The 19,876-nt window shown below is 45.8% G+C and overlaps 1 protein-coding gene and 1 long non-coding RNA gene across 3 annotated transcripts in view; both read left to right on the forward strand.

The window, feature by feature from the left end:
- Positions 1-383: 383 nt before the first annotated feature.
- Positions 384-13,101, forward strand: LOC140208176 (uncharacterized). 2 transcript variants are annotated; one of them, XR_011888679.1, is made up of 3 exons: positions 384-713; positions 1,351-1,565; positions 12,544-13,101. It is a non-coding gene; the product is annotated as an uncharacterized lncRNA (long non-coding RNA). The 2 variants fall into 2 exon arrangements; XR_011888678.1 differs by lacking the exon at positions 12,544-13,101 and adding an exon at positions 8,126-8,458.
- Positions 13,102-15,299: 2,198 nt separating this feature from the next.
- LOC140208170 (NACHT, LRR and PYD domains-containing protein 3-like) overlaps positions 15,300-19,876 on the forward strand; it is a 39,867-nt gene continuing 35,290 nt past the window's right edge. Inside the window, exon 1 of the mRNA XM_072276659.1 lies at positions 15,300-15,593. The gene's annotated coding sequence lies outside the window, so the exon portion shown is untranslated. The remainder of the gene's footprint in view (positions 15,594-19,876) is intronic.

A 19,876-nucleotide genomic window follows, 5' to 3' on the forward strand; every position in this document is an offset into this window, starting at 1 on the left:
GAGGACTGTTGGGTTGTCTTTAATATAGCCCCATTAACGTGGCCATACCTTACTTATTTCTCATATCCACACAAAACGCTTCACTAGTCGGGCTCTACAATTTGTCCTGACGGAGCACTGCCGTGACATTTTCTCTGACTAGTAACGCCACCCCTTCTTCATTAATCCTCCCCGCTCTGAAACGCCTTAAAGAACAGTTCCCCGAAATAGCCGTGACGGGCGTGGAGTGTTTGTGCTGAAACTCGCCCTGCGCCGGACAGCCCCGTTCACACGTGGGTGGAGCCTCAACCCGGCTGGATCAAATTCACAGCTGGAACTGGCTGAATAAAACGGATAAGCTCCGCCCCACTGGTTGCGTCAGAGGAATAAGGTGGAAAAGAGAGATCGACCCGGAAATCCAGACAGAAACTATCTGCGAACACGGGGGAAGGTTCACACAGCTTCTGTAATTCTGTCTGTGTTTGCTGGATTTGCCCTAGTCCCCTCACCTCCCGCTGACCGACCTGTACCAGGCTGGTGAGGAGGTGTGGGACCAGAACCGCCGACTGCCCCATTAACTCCGGCTCATCCGGACCTGTCTCTCTGTAATCAGCGACTAACACTTCATAACCGAATAGGGTCGGGAGCGGCAGCACAGACTGAATTCTCGGTGCACGGTCGGCACATTTGTTATCCGGGACCGCACTGCACACCGTCCGGTATCAACATCAGAGGTAAATGTTGTCTCCGATTCTGCAAATCAGTGAGCGTTTACAGCGGGGCTGGTCTTTTGTCGGGATCGGGAGGGAATACAAGGGGCGAAGGCAGCTCTAACACGTTCAACGAAGTAATTATTTACCAAATGAATGAAAAGAAACGACATTGTTACCTTCAGTCATACACATTTTTTTAGGGCGGTTTCTACTGAGTCAGTACAGATGAAGCTTGTTCACGATAATAATATCCAAAATGTCCCGCGGGGCAGGGCCGGGTCCCTTCTCCGATTTCTCTCTCTCTCACACAGTCACACACAGAGACACAGAGACACGCACACACAGTTAAAACTAACTACCCAGAAAAACAGGGCGACCGTAAGATTTTACTGTTTTACTGTTCGGGACGTGACGGTGGAGAATGCCACAGAGCAATTTGTTTAATTAAATCGCAAAGTATGATATCAGAACTACAAATAATGGCAGTTTGTGGTAAAATTAAATGCTGGAATCTCACAAAGTCTGGTCGCAATCGGAACAAGTAATCATTCAGACTGCAGACACTGGGGATCTTTCTTTTCTATATCAACGGCTGTCTATTGTTATTTTTCTGTAGCAGAAATAATTAAATACAATATTAAGCTTGCTTTGTGCACAGCTGCAGTGGAGTTGAACTGGTTTGTTTGGAATCCGCCCTGTGGACAGGCAGCCGCTTACACACAGAAAATCGCGCTGTGAGTCTCACAGAACAGCAATACCGGGCCCTCCCCCGTAGATAATAAATATCTGTCGCTGGACTGGTTGGAATGAAGTTAGCAGAAAACCACTCGAAAATATATCGACACGGAGACAGAACATTCTTGGTCAATTGAGGTGAGACTAATTCAAATTCTGTTATTTATTTCGGATCTTTATTTCCAATCAGCACGTTACCTGTGTTTTGGATCAGTGATCAAGAAGTCATCATTTCTATTGTAATCCTCCTCGGGCGGTGGTGGTGTCAGTGATCCTGTAGTTTTCCGTCTACACGTGTGAGAGCTTCCACAATTTATGTCAAAGATAAAAAACATTTCTCGAACCAGGGGTTACGATTTCAAAGCCAGTGTGCGAAAAGCTGTTTAGCCAACACGGGTTCCGTATCCAAACTTGTCATTTCAGATGAATGCATGTGCTTTCCTCTTTGTGACTGTGTTTATTGTGGGTGTTTCGAGCTGATCTCCTCAACGTCATGTAGCAGCAAAGACCTTGATTTTGCTTAAGGCTTCGATACATTGCAAACAACTGGGGGTGGGGGTGGGGATGGGGAAACAGTTTCAGAAAGCAGCACGTGGTATTGCAAAGCGAAAACCATGATTGCACGGTGTGGGACAGAAAGCTCGATGGGCTGGATAGTCAATTCTGCTTGGCATGTTCACAAGAGAAGCTCTGACGACAGTTACCGTAAATCAATTTAATGCGAACGGAGCATAACACATGTAAATTACCTGTCGCTGAACCAAAGCCAAACATTGCCGTGATGTTTGGAAGGGAGGAGAACAGGAAAATCTAAAAAGAATCTAATCTAAAATTACATCATCCAGGCCGCTGACATAGGTGATAAACAACAATGGACCCAGCGCCGATCCCTGGGATATCCCAGCACCCACTGGTCACCAGTCAGAGGGTTAAACCATCTTTCAGCATTTGCTGGTTTCTCCCGCACAGCCGATGGCGAAGCCGATTTATCACCACATCCAGAATTTCCAAGTCCCTGAACCTCAGACCATAAGACAGAGGAGCAGCATTAGGCCATTCAGCCCATCGAGTCTGCTCCACCGTTCTATCATGGTTAATCCCGGATCCCACTCAACCCCATACACCTGCCCTCTCGCCATATCCTTTAATGCCCTGACCGATCAGGAAACTATCAACTTCCACCTTAAATATACACCTGGGCTTGGCCTCCACCGCAGTCCGTGGCAGAGTATTCCACAGATTCATTCCTCTCTGGACAAACAAACAATCTTCCTTACCTCTGTTCTAAATGGCCGCCCCTCAGTTTTGAGGCTCTGCCCTCTAGTTCAGGATACCGTCACCATCGGTAACATCCCCTCTACGTCCATCTTGTCTAGTCCTTTCAACATTCAGTAGGTTTAAATCAGATCCACACACATTCTTCTAAATTCCACTGAGTACAGGCTCAAAGCTGCCATACGCTTCTCATATGTTAACCCCTTCATTCCCGGAATCTTGCTCGTGAACTTCCTCTGGACTTTCCAATGACAACACATCCATTCTGAAAAATGGAGTCCAAAACTGTTAGCTATACTCCGAGCGCGGCCTAACCAGTGTCTTATAAAGGTTCAGCATAATCTCTTTGCTTTTATACTCTATTCCACTTCAAATAAATGCCAACATTACATTTGCCTTTTCCCAAAGACGCAACCCGTAAATTAACCTTCTGGGAGTCTTGCACGAGGACTTCTAAGTCCCTCTGCATCTCCGATGTTTGAAACTTCTCCCCATTTAGATAATAGTCTGCACTATTGCTCTTTTTACCAAAAAGCATTACCATACATTTCCCAACAATTAATCCATCTGCCAATTTTTTGCCCATTCTTCCAATTTGCCTAAATCCTGTTGCAATCGCATTGCTTCCTCAGCCCCACATACCCCCTCCAGCTATATTCGTATCATCCACAAACTTTGCCACAAAGCCATCAATTCTATTATTTAAATCATTGACAAACAATGTGAAAAGTAGCTGTCCCAATACTGACCCCTGAGAACCACCACTAATCACCGGCAGCCAACCAGAAAAGGCCCCTTTTATTCCCTCATGTTGTCTCTTGCCTGTCAGGCATTCCAGTCTCCATGCCAGTATCATGTCTGTAACGCCATCAGATGTTATCTTGTTAACCTGCCTCAGGTGTGGCATCTTATCAAACGCCTTCTGAAAATTCAGGTAAGTGATATCCATTGTCTAAGCCCTTCTGGCATCCCTAAGAAACCCATAATATTGTTTTCTTTACTACTCCGAAAGCATCACATCTGAGGCCGGCCTAGTAGCGCTAGGAGATGTGACTGTAAGATGACCGGGTCTAGATGCTCGTTATTACACGGTGCTGTGAAAGGACAGCAGCTCAAAGGGGAAAACTCGGTGTAGGTGTTAACTAAGGATTCCGAATGTTCTTTAATCGAGATATAGAGGTAGTAGTAATGCAGAATAAGTGTGATTTTAAATACTTAATAGCAGGGAAAAGGAGGCTGCGGGGAGAGTAAACACCAGAGATTCTGCGGATGCGGAAAAAAAGAGATTCGCACCCGAAAAGTAAGCATACAGGTACAGCAGGCAGTGAAGAAAGCTAATGGCATATTGGCCTTCATAACAAGGGGAGTTGAGTATAGGAGCAAAGAGGTCCTTCTGCAGTTGTACAGGGCCCTGGTGAGACCCCACCTGGAGTATAATATGCAGTTTTAGTCTCCAAATTTGAGGAAGGACATTCTTGCTATGGAGGCAGTGCGGCGTAGATTCGCTGGGTTAATTCCAGGGACGGCGGGAATGTCATATATTGAAAGATTGGAGGGACTGGACTTGTATACACTGGAATTTAGAAGGATGAGAGGGGATCTGATTGAAACATATAAGATTATTAAGGGATTGGACACGCTAGAGGCAGGACACATGTTCCCGATGTTGGGGGAGTCCAGAACCAGAGGCCACAGTTTAAAAATAAGCGGTAGACCATTTAGAACGGAGCTGAGGAAGCACTTCTTTACACAGAGGGTTGTGGATGTGTCGAATGCTCTGCCTCAGAAGGCAGTGGAGGCCAATTCTCTGGATTCTTTCAAGAAAGTGTTAGATAGAGGTCTTAAAGATAGCGGAGTCAATGGATATGGCGAGAAAGCAGGAACAGGGTACTGCTTGTGGATGATCAGCCATGATCAGAGTGAATAGCGGTGCTGGCTCGAAAGGCCGAATGGCCTGCTCCTGCACCTATTGTCTATTGTCTATTGAAATGCTGGAGGAAGTCCCCAGGCCTGGAAACATCTATGGAGAGAAATTCCTCGACCCGAAACGTTGTCTGTCTATTCCTCTCCCTAGATGCTGCCTGACCTATGATTTCATCCAGCATTTTGTAGTTGTCATAGACCCCAAAATAAGATCTGTCGGTTGAGTCAAGGTAAGTAGCTTTTGAAGATTTGCAGCTGCATACTGACCGGCAAGCCAATTGCCAAGGCTGTCGCAATTTGTCACAATGTTGTTTTAGAGTGTATGCTATAAACCTATGCGGGAAAAGGTTATTTTGGGTTCGCTCCTTTTGTGCAACAAATACGGATTCAAAAGAAACATTGTGAGTGGCTCCATGCTGTTGGACGCGGGATCAGGCTCCGCTAAATGGGGCCTCCGGTTATCTGTAGCCCGGTCATGACATTAGGTAACATTGGAAACACAGTACATTTGTAAATAGGATTTGTGGTGATGCTGTGGTCCCACTTTTTCGACAATCGCGACATGGGCTTTAATACTAGACTAGTGCGGGATTAGATGATTAATCCCGTGACCTGGAAGAATGGGAAATGTGTGACTTGGCTCAAGGATTTTTCTAACCTTCTGTTCGTCCATCTGTATTCACTGTATCTCTCCCCCAGTAACACCTTAACCCCGCTCCTCCTGTCACGTTGCTTTCCCAAGCCGCTACTCCTGCCGGGGAGTCAGCACCGCGAACATTCAGTCCCTCTCTGTGTGCCTTGCGCTCCTGAGTGGGATCAGAACGCCTCATATCATGACCGGGTGCAGTCCCACCCCACTCCCACGTGTGCTAAACTTAATTTGTCTGCCATGTCTTTATTCCCCATGATCAATTCACCTGTTTCTGACTGTAAGGGACCTACATTTGTCTTAAAACCAATCTTTTTCGTTTCACATATCTATAAAAGCTTTTACAGTCAGTTTTTATGTTCCCTGCCAGCTTTCTCTCATAATCTTTTTTTCCCTTTCCTAATTAAGCCCTTTGTCCTCCTCTGCTGGACTCTGAATTTCTCCCAGTCCTCAGGTGAGCCACTTTCTCTGGCTAATTTGTATGTTTCTTCTTTGGAATTGATACTAACCTTAATTTCCCTTGTCAGCCACGGGTGCACTACCTTCCTTGATTTATTCTTTTTCCAGACTGGGCTGAACAATTGTTGCAGTTCATCCATGCGATCTTTAAATGTTTGCCATTGCATATCCACCGTCAACCCTTTAAGTATCACTTGCCAGTCTGTCTTAGCTAATTCACGTCTCATACCTTCAAAGTTACCCTTCTTTAAGTTCAGAACCTTTGTTTCTGAATTAACTATGCCACTCTCCATCTCAATGAAGAATTCCACCATATTATAGTCACTCTTACCCAAAGGGCATCGCACGACAAGATTGCTAACTAACCCTTCCTCATTGCCCAATATCCAGTCCAGAATGGCCTGCTCTCTAGTTGGTTCCTCGACATGTTGGTTCAGAAGACTATGCCGCATACATTCCAAGAAATCCTCTTCCTCAGTACCCTTACCAATGTGGTTCACCCAATCTATACGTAGACTGAAGTCACCCATTATAACAGCTGCTCCTTTATTGCACGCATTTCTAATTTCCTGTTTGATGCCATCCCCAACCTCACTACTACCGTTAGGTGGCCTGTACACAGCTCCCTCTGTATCGATTGACAGCGAGGTGGAGATCGGCACACATTGTGGTTGCCCGGTGAGGAAGTCGAGGATCCAGTTGCAGAGGGAGGTAGAAAGGCCCAGCGGTTTGAGCCTTTTGATCAGATCTGTAGGAATAATTGCATTACAGGCTGACCGCTGGTCGAGAAACAGCATTCTGATATAAGTATTCGTATTGTCAAAGTAATCCAAAGCCGCATGATGAGCTGATGAAATCGCATTGTGGCCTATTGTGGATACAGTCAAATGACAGTGGGCCCAGGTCCTTGCTGAGAGAAGAGCTAATTGTAGCCATCGCAAACCTCTCAGAGTAGTGTGAGTACAATGGATGATAGTCCTTAATGCAGGTCATGCTGCTTTTCTTGGGCACTGGTATGATTGTTACCCTTTTAAGGGATGTGCAAACTTCCAACTGCAGCAAAAATGACCGCATCTCCGAAACATTCAAAGAACACAAATCCTGTTGTTCTGGGGTGGCTGAAATCCCTCTTAACTCCGTGCGACGACTGCACCCACCACATCCTCTCTCTCCCAAAATCGATGGAAAAAAAAACATTTCCCCACGATGTCATTAGTGCCCCAGGATTAGTCTCAGTAAGGTACACTAGTAATGCCATCACTGTCCCAGGTTGGGATGTAGAATGGAACACCAGTAATGGCAATCAGAGAACCGGGTGGGGCTCGGTCTGAGACACTAGTAATGTCATCAGTGTCCCAGGTTGGGATGTAGAATGGAACACCAGTAATGGCAATCAGAGAACCGGGTGGGGCTCGATCTTGGACACTTGTAATGTCATCAGTGTCGCAGGATGGGGCGTAGAATGGGGCAACAGTGATCGGATTCAGTATCGCAAGAGCGTGGTTATCCGGGGCGAGAGCCGTTTGGCCAGGTCATGAGTTATGTGTATCTGGACTATCTACTGCTGTCCCTATTACAGCCTGTCTGTATAAAGTTAATTTGACTAATATCTCAACAGTTGACTCTGGGTCTGAAGAGATGTTGGCACACGTTGCTGTGCTGTAATTTTTTTTTTAATAAATGCAGAATGACGGTGATGATTGGACCATATTATTTTAACCATTTAACCTGGAAGTTGAACAATTCAACTCATTCTTGTCAGTTTGCTGGCCATGGCGGATTTAAAATCTGGAAGAAAATGTCGAACTCGAATGGGTCAAGGACAGTGGAAGCAGACAGGTGAATTGTCTTTGCTCCTGCCACGTGCTTGGAGATGGAGGCTGCCATTTTGTGGAACGGTTTTACATCCTCCATTTTGTGAGATAAAGTTGCTTTGCTCTGTGTTTTAAAATCGACACAACGATGCCTCAGGTCATCTGCTAAACTGGAGATCCTTTCCAAAGAAGTTATTTGTGAGGTGTTCTTTGATATAATATAACATGTAGCTTTGTGAATGATGCGGTTGGTGCCTGCCTGATGTGATTCGAGCTGGTTACGGAAGAGAATGCATTAGGGTTCTCTCCCTAGTTATCCTCCTGATCTTGATGAATGTATAGAATGCCTTAGGATTCACCTTAATCGAACTTACCAAGAATTTTTCATGACCCCCTCTTCTCTTTCGTAATTCCCTTTTTCAGTTATGTTCTGGTGTCTTTATACTCCTCGTCTGTTTTGTTTGACCCTAACATCTGAAGCATTATGTACATTTCATTTTCCTTCTTGACCAAATTTATCACCTCCCTGGCCATCTAATGTTCTCCTCTCTTTTCATCCCCGTCCTTTCTTTTAACAGGAACTTTTGATAAATGGCAAAAGTTGAATGATTCCCCAAGAATAGTCCAACAGCGTTTTGACGTCATTGCAAACTGCCACACACACTTTCTTCAGAACTGTTGAAATCAAATGTAACCGGTTTGACCAATCACTCTCAATGGAGTGTGAATAAAGTCACTTTAATATTGTATGTAACCATTTCTGCTGAAGTGTATAATGATAGATCCTTTAATGTGAAATAAAGAACATGAATTAGGGTCTCGAACGTGTAACGTTACCAGTTAAATTTGCTGCCCTGTTTTCTGTGAGTTTACAAAATTTTACAAATTTTACAAAAAGACGAAGGGCAGGGTGAGTGTGTGGAAGTTGGAAACTGGAGAGGGGGAAGCTGAAATTATGTGGGGGAAGAATAAATCAAGGCAGGTAGTGCACCCGTGGCTGACAAGAGAAATTAGGGATAGTATCAATTCCAAAGAAGAAGCATACAAATTAGCCAGAAAAAGTGGCTCACCTGAGGACTGGGAGAAATTCAGAGTTCAACAGAGGAGGACAAAGGGCTTAATTAGGAAGGGGAAAAAATTATGAGAGAAAACTGGCAGGGAACATAAAAACTGACTGTAAAAGCTTTTATACATATGTAAAAAGGAAAAGTAAAGACAAATGTAGGTCCCCTATAGACAGAAACGGTGAATTGATTCTGGGGAGCAAGAACATGGCAGACCAATTGAATAATTACTTTGGTTCTGTCCTCACTAAGGAGGACATAAATAATCTTTTAGAAATAGTAGGGGACAGAGGGTCCAGTGAGGTGGAGGAACTGAGCGAAATACATGTTAGTAGGGAAGTGGTGTTAGGTAAATTGAAGGGATTGAAGGCAGATAAATCCCCAGGGCCAGATGGTCTGCATCCCAGGGTGCTTAAGGAAGTAGCCCAAGAAATAGTGGATGCATTAGTGATAACTTTTCAAAAGTCGTTAGATTCTGGACTAGTTCCTGAGGATTGGAGGGTGGCTAATGTAACCCCACTTTTTTAAAAAGGAGGGAGAGAGAAACCGGGGAATTATAGACCGGTTAGCCTAACGTCGGTGGTGGGGAAACTGCTGGAGTCAGTTATCAAGGATGTGATAACAGCACATTTGGAGAGCGGTGAAATCATCGGACAAATTCAGCATGGATTTTTGAAAGGAAAATCATGTCTATCGAATCTCATAGAATTTTTTGAGGATGTAACTAGTACAGTGGATAGGGGAGAACCCGTGGATGTGGTATATTTGGATTTTCAAAAGGCTTTTGACAAAGTCCCACACATGAGATTAGTGTGCAAACTTAAAGCACACGGTATTGGGGGTAAGGTATTGATGTGGATAGAGAATTGGTTAGCAGACAGGAAGCAAAGAGTGGGAATAGACGGGACCTTTTCAGAATGGCAGGCAGTGACTAGTGGGGTACCGCAAGGCTCAGTGCTGGGACCTCAGTTGTTTACAATATATATTAATGACTTGAATGAGGGAATTAAATGCAGCATCTCCAAGTTTGCGGATGACACGAAGCTGGGCGGCAGTGTTAGCTGTGAGGAGGATGCTAAGAGGATGCAGGGTGACTTGGATAACAAGAGGATTCGAGTACAGGAGCAGCGAGGTACTACTGCAGTTGTACAAGGCCTTGGTGAGACCACACCTGGAGTATTTTGTGCAGTTTTGGTCCCCTAATGTGAGGAAAGGTATCCTTGCCATAGAGGGAGTACAAAGAAGGTTCACCAGATTGATTCCTGGGATGGCAGGACTTTCATATGATGAAAGACTGGATCGACTAGGCTTGTACTCGTTGGAATTTAGAAGATTGAGTGGGGTTCTGATTGAAACGTATAAAATCCTAAAGGGATTGGACAGGCTAGATGCAGGAAGATTGTTCCCGATGTTGGGGAAGTCCAGAACGAGGAGTCACAGTTTGAGGATAAAGGCGAAGTCCTCCAGGACTGAGATTAGGAAAAACCTCTTCACACAGAGAGTGGTGAATCTGTGGAATTCTCTGCCACAGGAAACAGTTGAGGCCAGTTCATTGGCTATATTTAAGAGGGAGTTAGATATGGCCCTTGTGGCTACGGGGATCAGGGGGTATGGAGGGAAGGCTGGTGCAGGGTTCTGAGTTGGATGATCAGCCATGATCTTAATAAATGGCGGTGCAGGCTCGAAGGGCCGAATGGCCTACTCCTGCGCCTATTTTCTATGTTTTCTAAGTAGAGAGAGTAGGAGTGAGAGATGGGGAATGAAGGGGGAGGGCAAGAGAGAGGTGGGATAACAGAGTGAGACGTGGGGAGGGAACAAAGGGGAGAGGTGCAAAGACGGGGAGTGCGGTGGGGAGAAGGAAAGCAGGGTGAGAGGTCTAGAAAGAGGGGAGAGAGGGACAGAGAGGGGGAGAGGGTCGGAGAGGGAAAGAAAGGACAGAGAAATGGAGCAATAAACCAGTCCGTGCCATTCCGAACTGAGACATTCTTTAAATTAAGGGACGTTACCATGTGTATGGAACCTGCAGCCTTTGCAGTCACAGATCCCACTAAACATTTAAGTGCTGTTGATGTAAGAGTGAGTGCAAGGGGGAGACTGTGAGGGTAAGGGGAAGGGTAGGATGAGTGTGTGGAAGGTGAACAGAGGGAAGATAAATTTGTGTGGGGGCTGTAGAGAGTGAGTGGAGAGAGAGGGGGAGTGAGAGATGGGCAGTGAGGGTAGAGAGCGAGAGAGAGGGGAGTGAGAGAGTGAGACGTAGGGGGGAAAGAAGTGGGAGACAGAGAATGAGGGGGTGTGAGGTTGGGAGAAGGGAAGCAGGGTCAGAGAGGTCTAGAAGGAGGAAAAAGGGGGACCGAGATTGGAGAGAGGGACAGAGAGGAAAAGAAGGGCCAGAGAGAGGGAGGAACAAAGGGGGTAAAGCGTGGGGAGAGTGACTGAGAGAAAGGGAGTGAGAGGGATGGATGGATGGTGAGAAGGTAATGGGAGGCGTAGAGAGAGGGGAGTGGAATAGGAGAGAGGATGAAGGAAAGAAGCAGAGAGAGAGGAGTTAGAGTGCGGAAGGAGTAAATGGTGGGGAGAGTGAGGGAGTGACAGGGAGTAGGAGATAGGGTTAAGGAGAATAGGAGGGGAAGGTGGAATAAGTGGTGTCCAAGGGAGGGTGAGTGAGTGCGAAATCAAAGGAGGAATGGGTGAGCGAGAGGGGCAGCAAGTAAGGAGGGGTGTGACTAGGTTGGCAAGGAGGGAGGGGTGAGTGATATCAGCAGTGAGTAGGGAGGGGTGGTAGGCTGTACATTGAGGAGGATTTGTGACCGAGTTGGGCGGCGAGGAAAGACGGGCGAGTGAGAATGACATCAATAACAGAGCAATGAGGGAGACTGGATTGGGGCAGAAGGAGTGAAGGTGTGGGGTGCGGAGGGGTATGAGGGTGAGCACTAGGGGGGATGATGAGAAAGGACGGCAAGGTTGTTGGGTGGTGAGTAGAGTGGGGCGAGTGTTGAGGGGTGAGGGAGAGACATGGAGAAGAGAACAGGGTGAAGAGCGATGGTGAGGAGGCAAGGACGAGTGAGGGAGGCCAGAAGTATTGGATTAAATATTTATTCATCCACAGTGGTAACGATGTTGATCATAGCTGATCAGAAGTCACTGAACAAATCTACGGTGAGATTGTGGTTCCCGGTCTTGGTATTCCACAGCGGGGGTGTTTACCACGCACGTTTCCGGATCTCCAATCCCACATGGAGATTTTTTCGCAACCAGCTGCTTTACTGCGAATGATTCCTATTCTCCCTTCCCACACCGGGGGTTATCTGTGCACATTTCCAGGTCTCCATGTCGAACTGTTAATCCATCGAGACCCATTGACCTGCCCTCCATTCCCTCCTATCCACGTACCTATGCAGGCTTCTCAAACAGATGTTGTTAAGACCTCAAACAAAGTCAGGAATCGAAGGTTAACCATGTTGTGATTAATGTTTAATGTTCTGAGCTGCGTATATTTCAATGCAACAAGGATTGAAGGAAAGGCAGATGAGCTCAGATCATGGATCAACACATGGAATTATGATATTGTCACCATTATTGAGACTGGCAGCTCGGTATTCGGTGATTCTGATTAGACCTGACGAAGGGTCTCGGCCCGAAACGTCGACTGTATGTCTTCCTATTGATGCTGCCTGGCCTGTTGCGTTCCATCAGCATTTTGTGTGTGTTGCTTGAATTTCCAGCATCTGCAGATTTTCTCCTGCTCTGTGGTTCTATTGTTTTATACACGACAGAGTGTGAAGGGTTACAGGGGCAGCGGGTGGTTTCAGTACGCAGGGTAAATGTCACGACAGTGTGCAATAAAGACAGATGAGAGAACTCATCTCGTGAGGTTTTATGGGTAGATCGGAGAAATAAAAATTGTTGACCGTGTTAATGGGTCTGTCTTACAGAGCACGTAAGAGTCTGCGGATTTTAGTGGAACAAATTAGTAGACTTCAGAGAATATTGGAAGAAACATAATTCGTTATAACTTGATTTTAACCTTCCACATACGGACGGGAACTCTCATGATTGAGTAGACGTACTCATGTATTTGACAAATGTCTTCAGGAAAGTTTCGTCAATCAGCACATTGAAGTCCCAAAGACACAAGTGTGATACTTGATCTCCCATTAGGGACTGGGACAGGACACACGTAACAGAAGTCTGTGTTGGGAAACTCTTTGCATCGGTGATCACAATGTCATCAGATTCAACGGAAGTGTGGACAACGATAGATCTGATCCATGGGTTGAGATTCTAAATTGGAGAAAGACCAATTTTGATGGTATCAGAAAGGATCTGACTTGTGTGGGTTGGCTATATTCTGGCAAATGTGTACTTGGTAAGTGGGAGACCTTGAAAGATACAATTTGTAGACTTCAAGGTATTTATGTGTTTGTACAAATAAAAGGTAAATATACCTGTTTTTCAAGAGATATTGAGGCCCCGGTATAGATTTTTTAAAAAGGTGCATAACAGGTGTAGGCAGGGAGGAAAAAATGAGGCACTTATGGAGTCGAGGAAAATCAAGATAACATTGAGGAACAAAACCAGGAAGGCTATAGGGTGGCACAAGGTTGTCCTTGCTGACAAGGCGAGGGATTATACAGATATCTTAAAAGCAAAATGATTGCAGGGGGCACAATTGATCGTCTGGATTATCAGAATGGTCATGTACGCATGGAAACTAAGAAGGTATAGGATTTCTTAAGTGGATTTTTGCTTCTGTGTTCACTCGGGAAAATAGTCTATAGAAATGAGGCAAAGGAGAAGTGAGGCCATGGATGTTTGGTATATTGGGCAAATTCGAATGTATCAATCCCCAGCGACTGACAGGTTGATCCCTCGGACCCCGATGGAGGAAAGTGCGGAAATTGTAGGGAAGTAGCCGATATGTTTATATTATTCTCAAAGACAGGGGAGGTATCAGAGGATTGGAGGATGGCTAATTTTGATCCGCTGTTTAAAAAAGGCTCCAGAATTAATCCAGGAAATTATAGGCCAGTGCACCTGATGTCAGTCATGTGAAGATATTGGAAGGGCCGGATATACGAGTATTTAAATAAACAAGACTGATTAGGGATATCCAACATGACTTTGTATGTTCTAGACAATCTTATTGAGGTTCAAGGAACGTTACCAGGAAAGTTGATGAAGGCAGGGCAATAGATATTGTTCACATGGAGTTTAGCTAGGCATTTGACAAGGTCCCGCGTAGGATGTTGGCCAATAAAGTTAATTCTCTTGGTGTTCAGGGTGAGGTAGTAAATGGGAGAAGACATTGGCATGGAGGAGAAGGCAAATGGTGGTAGCAGATAGTAACCTCTCTGACTGGAAACCTGTGACTGGTGGAATTCCGCAGGGATCGGTGCTGACATCCGTTGTTGTCATGATTCTATATCAATGATCTCGATGATAATCAGATGAAACGGATCAGCAAGTTTGCGGATGACGCCATGGTTTGGGGTGTATTTGAAGCGAGGAAGACTATCAGAGTTTGCAGCGGGATCTGCATCAGGTGGGAAATGGGCTGATAATGGCAGATGGAATTGAACGCAGGCCTGCGAGCTGTTGCACCGGTAGGATCAACCAGAGAAGCTCTTACACAGTGTACGGTAGGGAACTGAGGAGTGCCGTAGAACAAAGGCTACCGGGAATGCAGGTCCACAATTCATTGAAAGTGACTGCACAGCTGGATAAGGTAGTAAAGGAATATTTGGCACACTGGTCTTCATAAATTAAAGTATTCAGTACATGAGATTGGATGATTTAAGATGGTCATGAGGACTAATTTGGAGTATTGAGTGCAGTTTACGTCACCTACCTATAGGAAAGATGTAACTAAGGTTGACATAGTACAACGAAAATTTACAAAGATGTTGTTGCCGTGATTGGTGGGCCTGAGTTATAAGGGAAGATTGAATAGGTCATGACTTTGTTGCTTGGAACGCAGAAGATTTGGGGGAGATTTGACGAAGTTCTGCAAAATCATGAGAGTATAGATAGGGTAGATGGGTAGAGGTATGGGGAGAGTGAGGGTTAGGTCAGGAGACAGAGGGGAGTCAGGCTTCCTGTTTAATCAGCACACAACTCCCCGCTCCCCCCGTGCTCATTTTCAATCAGAGCATCATTCCCTTCCTGTCGGCCATTTCAACATATGTGAGTTTTCAGTGAGTGCGTCACTCCGTCCCTCGGTAAAACTTCTGGCTATTTGGAATAAATGCCTTTAAAGAGAAACAAATTCCAGAAACATTTCTGGCGGGGTGTGGATCAACAATCACTGCTTGTGAAATGAAACCCGTTGTTAACCGTGGGCGAGGGGTTTCTTGTGACAATAGTTGTCCGGATGGAAATACAATAACCTTTCCCAGTATTTTTCGAGTCGAACTTGTTTGGTTTAGTTTCAGCAGAAAGACAGCTCCCTGTACCTGAACTGATGAGGGACGTTTGAGCTGAAACTCTACCTACGCCGGGCAGTCCCGTTTACACACGGGGCGGAGATCAGACCCTCCCAGAACCCGGGCTGGATCAAATCCGCAGCCTAGGACTCGCTGAGTTAAACAGAGAAACTCCGCCCCACTGGTTGCGATGAAAGAAAAAAAGAGAGATCGACACGGAAATCCGGACAGAAAGGTTAACGCAGCCGGTTTGTTTTCCTCTTCAGGATTGCTACACTGATCCCGCTCCCGCCTCCTCCCGCTGTCAAACCCGTCCAGAGCCGGTGAGAATCAGTGTGACCCGGACTGCGGCAGTCCCGCTCTACCCCGGCTCACCCGGCCCTGTCCATCTGTAATGAGCGACGGACACGTCACAGCCGAGTGGTCTCGGGAGCAGCAGCTCAGACTCAACTCTCCGTACAGGGCGAGAACACCGGTGCAGGAACACTGTCGATCACCCGGGATATCAGTCTGTGACTTCCCGGGACAACACTGAACGCCGTCCGGTTACAACGTCAGAGGTAAGTGTTGTCTATGATTCTACACAACTATTCAGCGTTTAAAGCGAGGCTCGGCTTTGGCCGCTTCGGGAGTAAACTTAGTGGGAGAAGGGAGTCCTGACATGTTCGTGCTAACAAGTCAATTACTGTCCAAATGGATTCAGCGAAACGACGTCGTTTCCGTCAACCAGAAATATTCTCCAGGCTGGTTTCAACTGAGTGCGAGCAGAAGGCATCTTTCACCCCGGTAGTGATATATGAAACATCCCACGGGGCAGTGACCCGTCACCGATCTCTCTCAAACATGAGAAAATCAGCAAATGCTGGAAATCCGAGCAACGCACACAAAATGCCAGAAGAACTCTACAGGCCAGGCAGCGTCTATGGAAAAGAGTACAGTCGGCCTTCGAGACCCCAGCTAATGTACTTTACATCGCGTCATTGGTTCTATCGCTCTTCCCTGTAGCAGAAAAGGTTAAACTTTCTTCAAGCTTGAATGTCAGTGTTTTGCCGAAACGGCTTGGATTTGATTTCAGCGGAACGGCCGCTCCCTGTTCTGAGGAATGTGCCGGGACAGGCAGCTGCCTGCACGCAGACCCTGAGCACCGAGTCTCACAGAACAACAAGCCGCACCTTCCAAATCAGTCAATCAACTGCCCGCTTCCCCTTTCCATTCCAGTCCTGATGAAGGGACTCGGTCCGTAACGTTGACTGTTTACACCCATCCATAGAGCTGCCTGACCTGCTGAGTTCCTCCAGTGTTGTGTGTGTTACCATGGTAACGAGAGAACCGTGTGGGGCAGTGGGCGGGGTTATTTGGAAGAAACGATACACCGTATCCACACTATCAGAGTATTCTTGGGTAATTAAGGTGGGAATAATTCAGCTTCTGATATTTATTTCCGATCTTTATTTCCAAACAACCAGTTGTCTGTGCATTGGATCCGCGATCAAGAAGATTTTTGTTTTTTTTTAAGCCCCTTCTGGCTGTGGGGCCTTTTGTGTTCCAACTGTTTCCTGCTTACATGATTTAAATTTTCCCCAGGTTTAGTAAAGATTAAGATCAGCTCTAGAACAATGGCCTCCTGTTTCAAAACAAGGGTGCGGTACAGCAAACACCTGTTCCGTTTTCAGAGTTTCTTATTTCAGACGAATACATCTATTGTTCCTGTGTCGATTGTGAGCTATTTGAACTCTTCTCGTTTATTGCCAGCGGAAGCAAAGTCTTTGATTCTGTTGAAGGCTGAGATTATTGACAAACAGCGGGTTTTAGTATTACAGGGATGGACATGGGGAATGCATAATGAACTTTTAGATCAGTTCAGCAATTATCTCCGTATCTGCAGCAGCAGTTTCGAGGGTGTGTGGTCCAGTTATGCGTGTTGGTCGGTTGAGCAGAAAAGCTCTGACAATTTAATTAATGTAAACTGGTATAATGACTGCATGCGAAGGGAGATAGGATTTTATTTATGCATTTGAACTGAAAACAGACATTAATTACTTAAGTCCAGCTTTGTACGTTATTTACTTGCCCCAGCTGCGTTAGGGGGTCGGATTTATGACTAACTCGGGGTGCTGGACAGCACAGTATCGGACCGAGAGACACGCTCCCCGTTCCCTGTCAATCCCGGTGCAGACTCCCTGGGGCTCTCGCGCACCAGCTCAGCTCACCGCCCCGCCCACTGCCCGACACGCGCGCTCTCGCGGAGCTCATTACTCTCGCGCTCCCGGGCTCACGATGAGACCATTTGGGAAACCTTGCGCGCCCGTCATCTGTTGTCAGGTGATGTGCGAGTTATTTAGCACCCATTGGAGTCCGAAAATGTCAATTTATGCCTCATCTCAGACTGAACTGTCTGTGCAGGTTAAGCACACTGATTGTGAAAGCCCATTTTCGCTCATCCGGGAAGTCGGGACCGCACCGAACACCATCCTGTTATAGCATCAGATGTAAATGGTGTCTCCTATATCAGGGTATAGATATTACTGGTTTCCCTGCTGAAAAAAGGGTTAAAGCGACTTTGCTCATTCCCTAGTGAGAGTGAATTGGGACGTTACCAGCCGAAACCCTTCGGCAGGACAGGAGGATAAAAGGTGGGGGTGGGGGAAGGGAGAGAGAAACACAAGGTGATCGGTGAAACCTGAAGGGGGAGAGGATGAACTTTCCCGAACTGGCGGCCTCGCCTCGCTTCCTTCACAGAATCTGCCGGGGTCGGTCCGAGTTGTGAGACCTTCACACCGAGCCGTCTGAGATGAGCCGCCGCTCAGCCCCTGTTGTTCTGGTTCTGTTAGCAGGATGGCGTAAAACATATTTATATATTGCTACTGGCAGCGAATTGTATAATTTTTCTTCTGTGCGTTATCTGAATGTACTTGCCCGTGATGCTACTGCAAGTCAGTGTTTCTCTGTCCCTGTAACTTCCCGTACTTGTGCACTTGGCAATAAATTCAGCAGGACCTGAGTATTCTCAGTGAGATTTGATTAGTGACGATCATCTTGGCAGCTCGGTACGTCGAATGTGAAAAGCCAGTACACTGTTAAATTCAAAACCATGAACAGTGTTGATGATCAGAGGGATCCCCTCAGATTCCCTTTAAATAATTGAGGAGGGGAGAGAAGGTGGCGGCTCGACGCAGCGTGCGTGGCCTCTCAGGTGAATGATATCTGTATTTGTTAAGTAGGGTACCGAACACAATTCTGATTTGATGGAGACAGACGTGAGAGCACGGAGGAGCATCTGGAGAAACTTCTGAAATGCCCGCTTCGCTGCCGCTGCTACTGTGTGTTCCGGAATCTCCGGAGGAGAAGGCCTATGAGTCCTCGGCTTTGCTTGTTTCGGCAGCCGGGATGAGGTCGAAGGCACTCGGGAGGCTGTATCGGAGGGGCTAGTTGGAGGCTGTGGTCGGGTGCTTCCAATTGTCATGTGTGAAGCGCTGCTGCAGAACAGATGATGCTAATGAGAGAGATAACGAAAGACAATGGAGAAACATTCAAAATGCTAATAAGAGAGAAGAGAGATATTAATGAGAAAGAGACACAATTCAGATGTTGGCATCTGCCACAGACCGTTTGCTTTGAACCTGAACTGTTTGAAGTTTGATGGACAGGTGATACCCCATCAGGGGGATAAAAATAGCGGGTTTGCTAAGGCACAAGACAACCAGCAGAAATGGAACACTCGTTGGAGTCTGTGATTACTGGGAACTAAGAAAGTTTGATTAAATAAATAAGTAATACAGTACACTAACCGCAAGGATATAAATGTAACAGGTTATTAATGATAGTATACACATATACACAGAACTAGGGGTAATAGGAATCAACCAAGCTCTACTGCAGTCTAGGGGTAAAATGATCAGTCTTATGTGAAGAGTGATTCTGGAATGAAAGGTTTTAAGTATGAGGGGAATTTGGTGTCTCTGGGTCTGTTCTCAATGGTGGGGTGGTGACTCTGGGAACAGGAACCTCAATGAAATCATGACGTCTGGATGGAGTGGATGGGTTCAAGAAGTTTTTAACAGGAAGGGAGTATTGTATCTGAGGTCACAATCTCAACCCATTCAATTGTATCTGGGGAGCTTCCCTGCCATCAATCTGTCCAGTAGCAGGATCTGAATAAAACCTACATCAATTCCAGTGGTTGATTGTAGTTATAAGTTATTTGCAGACGCAATAATATGATGGAATTTTTAAACACTCAATTGAACAGAGAAGGACACTTAATGGTTATCACCACAATGTATTGTGTGATGTCCAGTTAATGAGACAGTAAGGAAACAACAGGTTTTCTCTATTAATAATACTGCTACCAAATCGTCTGTTATTCATAGAAATATGCTCATCACAGTAGTTGTTTACAAAGTTCTCAAGTATTATTTCTGGATTGAAAAGGTTTATGTATGTGGAGCATTTGCTATCTCGGGGCTCGTTCTTAAAGGAGGGATGGGAGGAGGAAACTCATTGAAACGTAGCAAACACTGATGTCTCAATAACTTGGACGGATGAAGACGTTTTCATTAGGAATGGAGTCTTGGAACTGAGGGCGAAACCTCACACACCATTCAGTTGTATCTACAAACCTTCTCCTCCACCATTCAATCCAGTAGCAGGGTTAGAATCTTGCATATATTGTCAACTGTAATTTTCCGTTATGTTACGTTATTTGAAGATACAGAAATTTGATAGAATTTTTAATCGCTTAAATAAGCAAAGACGGAAACTTCATGAATATCACCACAATGCACTGTCTTTTGTAAGTAACAGATTACCGGCATTTGAAGCAAACTGATCGTATTCAACTATT

The sequence above is a fragment of the Mobula birostris genome, chromosome 13 (assembly GCF_030028105.1).
Source record: "Mobula birostris isolate sMobBir1 chromosome 13, sMobBir1.hap1, whole genome shotgun sequence".
Taxonomy (NCBI): Eukaryota; Metazoa; Chordata; class Chondrichthyes; order Myliobatiformes; family Myliobatidae; genus Mobula; species Mobula birostris.